The sequence below is a fragment of the Mus caroli genome, unplaced genomic scaffold (genome assembly GCF_978045245.1).
Source record: "Mus caroli unplaced genomic scaffold, Mus_caroli_1 scaffold_3, whole genome shotgun sequence".
NCBI classification, from domain to species: domain Eukaryota; kingdom Metazoa; phylum Chordata; class Mammalia; order Rodentia; family Muridae; genus Mus; species Mus caroli.
The window spans coordinates 85101739-85114074 of NW_028227258.1; the positions used below are offsets into that span (position 1 = coordinate 85101739).

Here is a 12336-nt window from a genome sequence, read left to right on the forward strand (position 1 = left end):
AATTTTCCAAGCAAATGGTCTGAAGAAACAAGCTGGAGTAGCCATTATAATATCGAAAAAATCGACTTCCAACCCAAAGTTATCAAAAAAGACAAGGAGGGACACTTCATACTCATCAAAGGTAAAATTCTCCAAGAGGAACTCTCAATTCTGAATGTCTATGCTCCAAATGCAAGTGCAGCCACATTCATTAAAGACACTTTAGTAAAGTTCAAAGCACACATTGCACCTCACACAATAATAGTCTGAGACTTCAACACCCCACTTTCATCACTGGACAGATCATGGAAACAGAAACTAAACAGGGACACTGAAACTAACAGAAGTTATGAAACAAATGGGCATAACAGATATCTACTGAACATTTTATCCTAAAACAAAAGAATCAGCACCTCATGGGACCTTCTCCAAAATTGACCATATAATTGGTCACAAAACAGGCCTCAACAGATACAAAAATATTACAATTGTCCCATGCATCCTATCAGACCACCATGGACTAAGTCTGATCTTCAATAACAACATAAATAATGGAAAGCAAATATTCACGTGGAAACTGAACAACACTCTTCTCAATGATACCTTGGTCAAGGAAAGAATAAAGAATGAAATTAAAGACTTTTTAGAGTTTAATGAAAATGAAGCCACAACATACCCAAACCTATGGGACACAATGAAAGCATTTCTAAGAGGGAAACTCATAGCTCTGAGGGCCTACAAAAAGAAACTGGAGAAAGCACACACTAGCAGCTTGACAACACATCTAAAAGCTCTAGAAAAAAAGGAAGAAAATTCACCCAAGAGGAGTAGACGGCAGGAAATAATCAAACTCATGGGTGAAATCAACCAAGTGGAAACAAAAAGAACTATACAAAGAATCAACCAAACTCAGAGTTGGTTCTTTGAGAAAATCAACAAGATAGATAAACCCTTAGGGAAACTCTCTAGAGGGCACAGGGAAAGCATCCTAATTAACAAAATTAGAAATGAAAAGGGAAACATAACAACAGATCCTGAAGAAATCCAAAACACCATCAGATCCTTCTACAAAAGGCTATACTCAACATAAATGGAAAACCTGGACGAAATGGACAAATTTTTAGACAGATACCAGGTACCAAAGTTAAATCACGATCAAGTTAACTATCAAAACAGTCCCATATCCCCTAAAATAATAGAAGTAGTCATTAATAGTCTCCCAGCCATAAAAAGCCCAGGACCAGATGGGTTTAGTGCAGAGTTCTACCAGACCATCAAAGAAGATCTAATTCCAGTTTTGCACAAATTATTTCACAAAATACAAGTAGAAGGAACTCTACTCAACTCATTCTGTGAAGCCACAATTACTCTGATACCTAAAGCAGAGAAAGATCCAACAAAGATAGACAACTTCAGACCAATTTCCAGTATGAATATCGATGCAAAAATTCTCATAGCTGTCTCTTGTGAGAAAATGCCGGGGCCTAGCAAATACAGAAGTGGATGCTCACAGTCAGCTATTGGATGGATCACAGGGCCCCCAATGGAGGAGCTAGAGAAAGTACCCAAGGAGCTAAAGGGAACTGCAACCCCATAGGTGGATCTTTATTATGAACTAACCAGTACCCCAGAGCTCTTGACTCTACCTGCATTTGTATCAAAAAATGGCCTAGTAGGCCATCACTGGAAAGAGAGGCCCATTGGACTTGCTAACTTTATATGCCCCAGTACAGGGGAATGCCAGGGCCAAAGGGTGGGGGTGGGTGGGTGGGAGACTGGGGGGGGGGAGTATATTGGGTACTTTTTGGATAGCATTGGAAATGTAATTGAGGAAATTACCTAATTATAAAAAAAAAAGAAAAAAATAATTCGCTCTTCAAGGAGGATGTAGTGGAAAATTACTTCAAAATCTTTTCAATAAATGGGGTGGTGCTTGTTTAAAAAAATTCTCTCTAATTGAATACAAAAACACATTAAAGCAATCATCCAAACTGAGCAAGTAGGTTTTACTCCAAGTATGCAGGGATGGTTTAATATATGAAATCCACCAACGTAATCAATTATATAAACAAACTCAAAGACAAAAACGACATGATCATCTCGTTAGATGCAGAAAAAGCATTCAACAAGATCCAACACCCATTCATGATAAAACTCTTCGAAAGATCAGGAATTCAAGGCCCATACCTAAACATGATAAAAGCAATCTACAGCAAACCAGTAGCCAACATCAAAGTAAATGGTGAGAAGCTGGAATTAATCCCACTAAAATCATGGACTAGAAAAGGCTGTCCACTCTCTCCATACCTATTCAACATTGTACTTGAAGTCCTAGCCAGAGCAATTCGCCAACAAAAGATCAAGGGGATACAAATTACAAAAGATGAAGTCAAAATATCACTTTTTGCAGATGATATGATAGTATATATAAGTGACCCTAAAAATTCCACCAGAGAACTCCTAAACCTGATAAACAGCTTCAGTGAAGTAGCTGGATATAAAAGTAATTTGAACATGTCAATGTCCTTTCTGTACACAAAGAATAAACAGGCTGAGAAAGAAATAAGTGAAAAGACACCCTTCTCTATAGTCACAAATAATATAAAATATCTTGGTTTGACTCTAACTAAGGAAGTGAAAGATCTGTATGATAAAAACTTCAAGACTCTGAAGAAAGAAATTAAAGAAGATCTCAAAGATGCAAAGAACTCCCATGCTCATGGATTGGCAGGATCAACATTGTAAAAATGGCTATCTTGCCAAAAGCAATCTACAGTTTCAATGCAATCCCCATCAAAATTCCAACTCAATTCTTCAACGAATTAGAAAGAGTAATCTGCAAATTCATCTGGAATAACAAAAAACCTAAGATAGTAAAAACTCTTCTCAAGGATAAAAGTACCTCTGGTGGAATCACCATGGCTGACCTAAAGCTTTACTACAGAGCATTTGTGATAAAAACTGCATGGTACTGGTACAGTGACAGACAAGTAGATCAATGTAATAGAATTGAGACCCAGAAATGAAACCACATACCTATGTACACTTGATCTTCGACAAGGGAGCTAAAATCATCCAGTGGAAGAAAGACAGCATTTTCAACAAATGGTGCTGGCACAACTGGTTGTTATCATGTTGAAGAATGCAAATCGATCTATTCCTATCTCCTTGTACTAAGGTCAAATCTAAGTGGATCAAGGAACTAAACATAAAACCAGAGACACTAAAACTTATAGAGGAGAAAGTGGGGAAAAACCTTGAAGATATGGGCACATGGAAAAATTCCTGAATAGAACAGCAATGGCTTGTGCTGTAAGATCAAGAATTGACAAACGGGACCTCATGAAACTAAAAAGCTTCTGCAAGGCAAAAGACAAAGTCAATAAGACAAAAAGACCACCAACACATTGGGGAAGGATCTTTACCTATCCTTAATCAGATAGGGAACCAATATCCAATATATATAAAGAACTCAAGAAAGTGGACTCCAGAAAATCAAATAACCCCATCAAAAAATGGGGTTCAGAGCTAAACAAAGAATTCTCACCTGAGCAATACCGAATGGCTAAGAAGCACCTGAAAAAATGTTCAACATCCTTAATCATCACAGAAATGCAAATCAAAACAACCCTGTGATTCCATCTCACACCAGTCAGAATGGCTAAGATCAAAAATTCAGGTGACAGGGGATGCTGGCAAGGATGTGGAGAAAGAGGAACACTCCTCCATTGTTGGTGGGATTGCAAGCTTGTACAACCACTCTGGAAATCAGTCTGGCAGTTCCTCAGAAAATTGGAAGTAGTACTACTGGAGGATCCCACAATACCTCTCCTGGGGCATATATCCAGAAGATGTCCCATCCGGTAAGAAGGACACATGCTCCACTATGTTCATAGCAGCCTTATTCATAATAGCCAGAAGCTGGAAAGAACCCAGGTGCCCCTCAACAGAGGAATGGATACAGAAAATGTGGTACATTTACACAATGGAGTACTACTCAGCTATTAAAAAAATAAATTTATGAAATTCCTAGGCAAATCGATGGACCTGGAGCGCATCATCCTGAGTGAGGTAACACAATCACAAAGGAACTCACACCATATGTACTCACTGATTAGTGGATATTATCCCAGAAACTTAGGATACCCAAGATATAAGATACAATTTGCTAAACGCATGAAACTCAAGAAGAATGAAGACCAAAGTGTGGACACTGTGCCCCTTCTTAGAATTGGGAACAAAACACCCATGGAAGGAGTTACAGAGACAAAGTTTGGAGCTGTGACAAAAGGATAGATCATCTAGAGACTGTCATATCCAGGGATCCATCCCATAATCAGCTTCCAAAAGCTGACAGCATTGCATACACTAGCAAGATTTTGGTGAAAGGACCCAGGTATAGCTGTCTCTTGTGAGACTATGCCGGGGCCTAGCAAACACAGAAGTGGATGCTCACAGTCAGCTATTGGATGGATCACAGGGCTCCCAATGGAGGAGCTAGAGAAATTACCCAAGGAGCTAAAGGGATCTGCAACCCTATAGGTGGAACAACATTATGAACTAACCAGTTCCCAGGAGCTCTTGACTCTAGGTGCATATGTATCAAAAGATGGCCTAGTCGGCCATCACTGGAAAGAGAGGCCCATTGGATACAAAAACTTTATATGCCCCAGTACAGGGGAACATCCGTCCCCCAAAAAATGGGGATGGGTGTGTAGGGAATTGGGGGGGGAGTGTATGGGGAACTTTTTTGATAGCATTGGAAATGTAATTGAGGTAAATACGTAATAAAAAATTTAAAAAAAAAAGACATTTGTCAGGCCTTAGGTGATTATCCAACAAGCCTGGGAATCCCATGACCATTTCCTGAAAGCTGATGGAATCTGCCTATAATATTTTAAATTATTGAAGGGAGAATGGTAGAATTATTTTGTCTGGTTCTCTGCTATAAATTATCCTTGCTAAACCTCTCTTCTTAAGGGCAAGGCAGGAGACAATCTCAAACTTGGAGGTAACCTTAAGTAGATCAAAGTGAGCCTCATACAAGCACATGAGGGGGCCATTCTGCCACAACACTCCTAGGACCCTTTCAAGGGACTGCAGAATTATGGCTAGTAGGGTTTTTTTTTTTTTTTTCTGAATGATTGCTTTTCAGAGTTGATACAGAAAGGAATAACATAACTTTCTGTCTTAGGTTGTTAGCCTCAGATGATAGTTTAACTTTGACTAAGAAGGTGTTAGGCCCCCTCCAAGAGAGAAAACAGGTGCCTCATCTCTTGTTTGGGAATAGGCAGGACAGGTTTGAACCAGTTAACTGAGCCACACAATTGTAGTTCTACAAGGGAGTAGGATTCCTTGCCATGAAGGAGAAGGCCAGAGGCTTAATAATTCTGTCAGAAATAGAAAAGCCCAGGGAGACATACAGGGGAACTCTGAGGCTTTTCAAGAGCAACTTTTAAATTGAATTTTTCTAAGTTAAGTAACATTTGAGAGGACACCCATTCAAGATTGGGAATGTTAGTGTGTGCAAACATAATATCATCCTTGTAATGGACTATGTGGACATTCCTGGGCACTACCTGCATGGCTCCAGCCAAATATAGCTGACAAATGGTCAGGCTATTCTTCATGCCCTGAGGCAGGACTGTCCACAGATCTTTTGGCTGGTTTATTCATATTAGTCTCCTGTACTGTAAAGGCAGAATAGCATCTATTCTGGGAATCCAGAGGTGTCTGGAAAAAGCAATCCTTAATATCTAGGATCATTACCTGGTGTGGGGGTGGGAAAGCACTAGGATGAGGCAGTCCCATTTGAGTGTTCCCCATTTTTTCCATATGTTCCTTAATTGCTCTCATATCCTGAAGAGGCCTCTGTTTCCCTAACTTCTTTTCAATGACAAAAATTGGAATATTATGTCTGCTGTTTGAGGGTTCCAAATGATCCAATGCTAATAGTTCCAAAACCAGTTCCTTGAGAGTACATAGCTTAAGTTTCAAAATAGGCCACTGATCCACCCAGCTATTAGCTTCAGACAACTAGTCTAAGGTTATAGGATCTGGTACCTTGATGTTAATTGGCACTGGGTGACCAGTGGCCACTAGAATTGGGGGTGATACCCAACTTTGTGAGCTGTGAGGTCAACTAGTTGATGTTATATAATGTCATGACAAAGGCACAATTTTCCTTAGTGAGGACAGCACCAGGGGAAGAGGCAATTCAGCATGAGGGTCTGGTATTATAGGAGCTTCCACAGGTAGGCTAAGTCCCCTTAGATAACATCAGAGGTAAGGAGGGTTACCTCCAATGGGGAAGGAGGGTAAGGACTTGTGAGTAAAGGGCCTAGAACAGCAGGGCTAGAGGACTTCTTGGCTCCTGACAACAAGAGGACTGAAGCAGATGCTAACTGGTCCTCATCCCTGAGATCATCTTGTTTGTCCAGAAAAAGTGGGACAGAAAGTAACTGAAAGGGGAATGTTAGCCTCATCCTGTCATTGTTTGTTATGGGCAGCCACTATTTCTTCTGGGGAGGAATTTTATTTATTTATTTATTTATTTATTTATTTATTTATTTATTTAGATATTTTCCTCATTTACATTTCAAATGCTCTCCCTAAAGTCCCCTATAACCTCCCCCCAGCCTACTCCCCAACCCACCCACTCCCACTTCCTGGCCCTGGCATTCCCCTGTACTGGGGCATATGATCTTCACAAGACCAAAGGCCTCTCCTCCCATTGATGGCCAACTAGGCCATCCTCTGCTACATATGCAACTAGAGACACAGCCCTAGGAGGTACTGATTCTATCCAATAGATGACTGTGAGCATCCACTTTTGTATTTGCAAGGCACTGACATAGCCTCACAAGAGATAGATATATCAGGGTCCTGTCAGCAAAACCTTTCAGGCATAAGCGAAAGTGTCTGGGTTTGGTGGTTATATTGGGCATGGGTAATGCCAGACTGTACCTTGCATTTGTAGACAATGAAGAGAATATTCATCAAGAAGCCACGTTCTCCAGCTTCAGTGCAGTAGCTGGATATAAAATTAAGTTAAACAAATCAATGGCCTTTCTCTACACAAAGGATAAACAGGATGAGAAATAAATTAAGGAAACAACACCCTTCACAATAGTTACAAACAATATAAAATACCGTGGTGTGACTCTAATTAAGGAAATGAAAGATCTGTATGATAAGAACTTCAAGTCTCTGAAGATAGAAATTTAAGAAGGTATCAGGTGATGGAAAGATAGCCCATGCTTATGGATTGGCAGGATTAATATAGTAAAAATGGCTATCCTGACAAAAGCAATCTACAGATTCAATGCAATCCCCATCAAAATTCCAACTCAATTCTTCACTGAGTTAGAAGGTGGGAAGGGAAGCAGGGCAGGGGTAGGGTATAGGGGACTTTCAGGATAGCATTTAAAATATAAATAAAGAAAATATCTAATAAGAAATTGAAAAAATAAAGAATATACCAACTTAAAAAAAACAGGGCAATTTGCAAATTCATCTGGAATAACAAAAAACCTAGGATAGCAAAAACTATTCTCAACAATAAAAGAACCTCTGAGAGAATCACCATGCCTGACCTCAAGCTGTACTACAGAGCAATTGTGATAAAAAACAAACGAAAAAAAATTTAAAAATTAAAATCAACAACAACAACAAAACTGCATGGTACTGGTATAGTGACAGGCAATTAAACCAATGGGATAGAATTGAAGACCCAGAAATGAACCCACGAACCTCTGGTCATTTGATCTTTGACAAGGGAGCTAAAGCTAAAACCATCCATTGGAAAAAAGACAGCATTTTCAACAAGTGGTGCTGGTAGTACAACTGGCAGTTATCATGTAGAAGAATGAGAACTGATCCATTCTTATCTCCTTGTACAAAGCTCAAGTCTAAGTGGATCAAAGACCTCCACATAAAACCAGAGACACTGAAATGTATAGAGGAGAAAGCGGGGGAAAAGCCTCGAAGATATGGGCACAGGGGAAAATTTCCTAAACAGAACAGCAATGGCTTGTGCTGTAAGAACAAGAATCCACAAATAGGATCTCATAAAATTGCAAAGCTTCAGTAAGGTAAAAGATACTGTCCATAAGACAAGAAGGCCACCAACAGATTGGGAAAGGATTTTTACCAATCCTAAATCTGGTATATGAGTATTATCCAATATATACAAAAAGTTCAAGTAGCTGGACTCCAGAAATTCAAATAACCTCATTACAATATGGGGTACAGAGCTAAACCAAGAATTCTCAACTGAGGAATACCGAAAGCCTGAGAAGCACCTGAAAAAATATTCAACATCCCATGGAAGGAGTTACAGAGTGACCTGTCCAGCAGGTCCAGTTATTCGAGGGTCTCGAGGGGACCTTCTCCTAAGAACTAAATGGGGGGTAGAGAGAGACAAGAACCTTGTGAAATGAATGACACACAAAAGCAGTCTGAGTAGCATCAAGGTCTCACTGTATTAGCAAGGCTCAAGGTTTAAAAGCACAAGCAAAAACAGTACTTCTCAGCAGGAGGAATGGGGCAGCAGAACTGCACCTCAGCAGGAGGGATGGGGCAGGGGAAATTTTTCTTTTGGCGACTACATGGGGAAGCAAGAACTTGGCGGTATCAGGGTACATCTTGAGGTCAGGACATCCAGCACTGACTTAGGGCTGGTACAATCTGTGGTTGTTCTCGGAGCAGTGTGTTGGTGGCCCACTTTTGACCCCCTTTTCTTCTCGGGGGAGGGGAGAGAGGCCTAATTCAGAGATCAGGACAATAGTTTTATCTTAATGGCTCCCAACAACAGAGACAACATTTAGAGCTGAGACGAAAGGATGGACCATCCAGAGACTGCCCCTTCTGGGGATTCATCCAATAATCAGCCACCAAACGCAGATACTATTGCATGTGCCAGCAAAATTTTGCTGAAAGAACCCTGATATAGCTGTCTCCTGTGAGGCTATGCCAGTGCCTGGGAAATACAGAAGTGGGTGCTCACAGTCAGCTATTGGATGGAACACTGGGTCCCCAATGGAGGAGCTAGAGAAAGTACCCAAGGAGCTAAAGGGATCTGCAATCCTATAGGTGGAACAACAATATGCACTAACCAGTACCCCCCAGAGCTCTTGTCTCTAGCTGCATATGTAGCAGAAGATGGCCTAGTTGGCCATCATTGGAGAAAGAGACCCCTTGGTCTTCCAAACTTTATATGCCCTAGTACAGGGAAATTCTAGGGCTAAGAATTGGGAGTGGGTGGATAAGGCAACAGGACGGGTGGGCGGGTAGAGTATAGGGGACTTTTGGTGTAGCATTTGAAATGTAAATGAAGAAAATATCTAAAAAAAAGAAGAAGAAATAATAGACAAAGAAGAAGAAGAAGAAGAAGAAGAAGAAGAAGAAGAAGAAGAAGAAGAAGAAGAAGAAGAAGAAGAAGAAGAAGAAAAAGAAGAAGAAGAAGAAGAAGAAGAAGAAGAAGAAGAAGAAGAAGAAGAAGAAGAAGAAGAAGAAGAAGAAGAAGAAGAGGAAGAAAAAGAAAAAGCAGCAGCAGCAGCAGCAGCCAGGTTCTCACATGTTCACTGGGTAAATCTAGGGGGTAAAAATAGCATACTCCTCTCAAAATTTTTCTAGGTCATGAGTTTTAACCTTGAGACTGTGTGTTACATGAAGGTGTTTTAGAGCCCTAATCTAGGGTTCATTGAAACTGGAGGGGAGGGAACTCATAACAATGATGAGCGAATATTTAACAAAGAACAGACATATGACAGACTAGGAGTGGAAAGTCCCATACCAAGCAGAGTACTCCCTGGTCCAAGGTCCAAGGTCCAAGGACTTATGTATGCCTGCATCATGTTCCAGGAAGGGCAAGGCATTTGAGAGCTGCTCCCCTGTATCTGTCCCTAAGTGAAGTCCAAACCAAAAGTGAAAGCAAGTAGTTGTAGAGCCAAAGGGACAAAGACAAAGAAGAAACTAAAAAGTACTCTGTGGCTGAGCAGTGGTGGCACATGCCTTTGATCCCAGCACTTGGGAGGCAGAGGCAGTCAGATTTCTGAGTTCAAGGCCAGCCTGGTTTACAGAGTGAGTTCCAGGACAGCCAGGGCTATAAAGAGAAACCCTGTCTCAGAAAAAAAACAAAACAAAACAAAACAAAACAAAAAACAGTGTGGATCAAGGGTTCTATGCCCTAGTGTAGGGAAATGCCAGGGCCAGAAAGCAGGAGTGGGTGGGTTGGTGAGCAGGTGGAGCAGGGAGGGGATAGGGAGTTTTTGGAGGGGAAACCAGGAAAAGGGATAGCATTTGAAATATAAATTGAGAAAATATCTAATTAAAAATGAAAAAAGAAAAGAAAAAAGGAAACAATGTTATCTAAAAAAAAAAATGTTCGGTGTGCTCACTAAACTGAAACTGAAAGTGAAATTGTGTTAACATGGGAAGCTGACCAACAAACTAGGGGAAAAAAAAAGATATTCACCCACTCACCCTCAAACCAAAACTGAAATTGAAATTACAAAGGCCATTTGGATTAAGGGACAAAAAAGACAAACAAAGAAGACAGAAAAGGGGTCCAAGCACTCACCTTTATGGGAGGCACAACTGGAAACACTAAGTGGCCAATGGAACAAGCAACTGAAGGGGCCACACAGCAGTTTTGTAAGAAGAGCAGATCAGATTGTCACGGTCCTTGTGGCAAAAGGCAAAAATGACCCCCCGCCACCGAAGAAGAGGTTCTCAAGTAACCTCAAAAGGAGGATAATGTAGTAGTCCACATACCATGTTGGGTGCTAGATGTTGCTTTGAATCCTGGGTCTGGACTGCCTGCTGTCTGACTGTACTCTTGGTGGTTGGATATGAGGTGGCAAGGAATCAGTGGCTCAGACTCTGGGAGAAGGTGAGATAATTGCAGCAAGCTCATTATTAATCTTCAGAGGCACCCTTTATACCATCCACTCATGTCCCATTGGTCCCAAGTAAACATGTCTTTCAAGAGGCATTTACTTATTGACCGATATTGTCTGCGTAACCAATCTTCAGGCTCTCAGGCAGTATTCAGTTAGTTCTTCATGCAGAAGTTGCCTCCACTGCTGTGCAGCCCCGAACATTTATGTGGAGGTAGCCACCACTTCATCAGTGAGGCCTTCCATCTTCTTACATGGTGCTTAAAGAGATAATAAATGTGTGTGTGTGTGTGTGTGTGTGTGTGTGTGTGTGTGTGTGTGTACAAACTTTAGCACTTGCCTAAAGAAAAATGAGTCTTTGTTTTCTTTTTTTTTTTTTTTTTTCAGAGCACTGAGCTTTATTTCATTACGGGTAAGCCTCTAGGAACGAGGGCACAAAGCCCATCAAGCCTCCTCAGATATCATAGTGAACCACGGGCTCAGGCTCTTTGGTAGGGTCACCGCCTCGCTCCAGGTACAGATTATTGTAAGGGTACTGCTTCGGACCCACAGGCTGGTAGGAAGGGAGCATGTGCCCTACCCAGAACATAAAAACCATGAAAGCCACGAAGCCAAAGAGATGTTTACACATGACATCCCAGGACACAGGGGTAGGCGATGTGTCCACACGATTCCTGATGTACATGTCTAGGTCCCAGTGTATCGGTTCACCCCAGTTCATCCTGAGTTCTGAGTGGTCCCACTGATATCACGGATCCCTCTCATGCTGTGATCGGTTGGGGAGCATTGGGTAGTCGCCATACTCCATGCCATCATCAGGGTATGGCTCGTAGTCTTCCACACTCATGTTATACTTCTTGGCGGCCGCAGCGCATTCCTCTGGGGTCCTAGGATATGACCCCGGCAACATGTCCTTGGTCATATGGAAGGCTCTCCATGCCTCCAGTGGCACCACACCCCGGGTTGTCCTTTGCAGCCATCGGACTCCCAGGGCCGCAGCCCGGGCGGCAGCCATCTTCACCTTCTCCGTTGTTTTCAGTTGGTCGAACTATCTAATGGAATGCTATTATGGAGAATAGTATGGCAGTTTCTCAAAAAACATAGATGAGTGCCAATCAACCTGCCTTCCAGCTGCATATGCCTGACACCTTTAAACAAGTAAAGGGAAATGATAACCAACAACGGACTGACTGTCAAGTTTTTGTAAGAAATAAACAAGCAAAAAATAAATTAAAAATACTCTCTCAACAAATACAAGTTTTATCTGAAACAACTTATGGAATAATCTTGTTATATTTCTTTTCCAATAACACTCTTTAGTTCTAGCTTTTAATACAGAAGAGCCCATGATTCATAATAAAGCACATTACAGCTCAGTTCCTTAGACTTACACGTTGATCAGCATTTGTGTTTCCTCTATTTCTGGATTTTCATTTAGAGACTAGATTCTAAATAA

The 12336-nt window shown here is 41.2% G+C and overlaps 1 pseudogene; it reads right to left on the reverse strand.

Moving 5' to 3' along the window:
• Positions 1–11286: 11286 nt before the first annotated feature.
• Positions 11287–11903, reverse strand: LOC110291692 (NADH dehydrogenase [ubiquinone] 1 beta subcomplex subunit 8, mitochondrial pseudogene; annotated as a pseudogene).
• Positions 11904–12336: the final 433 nt, after the last annotated feature.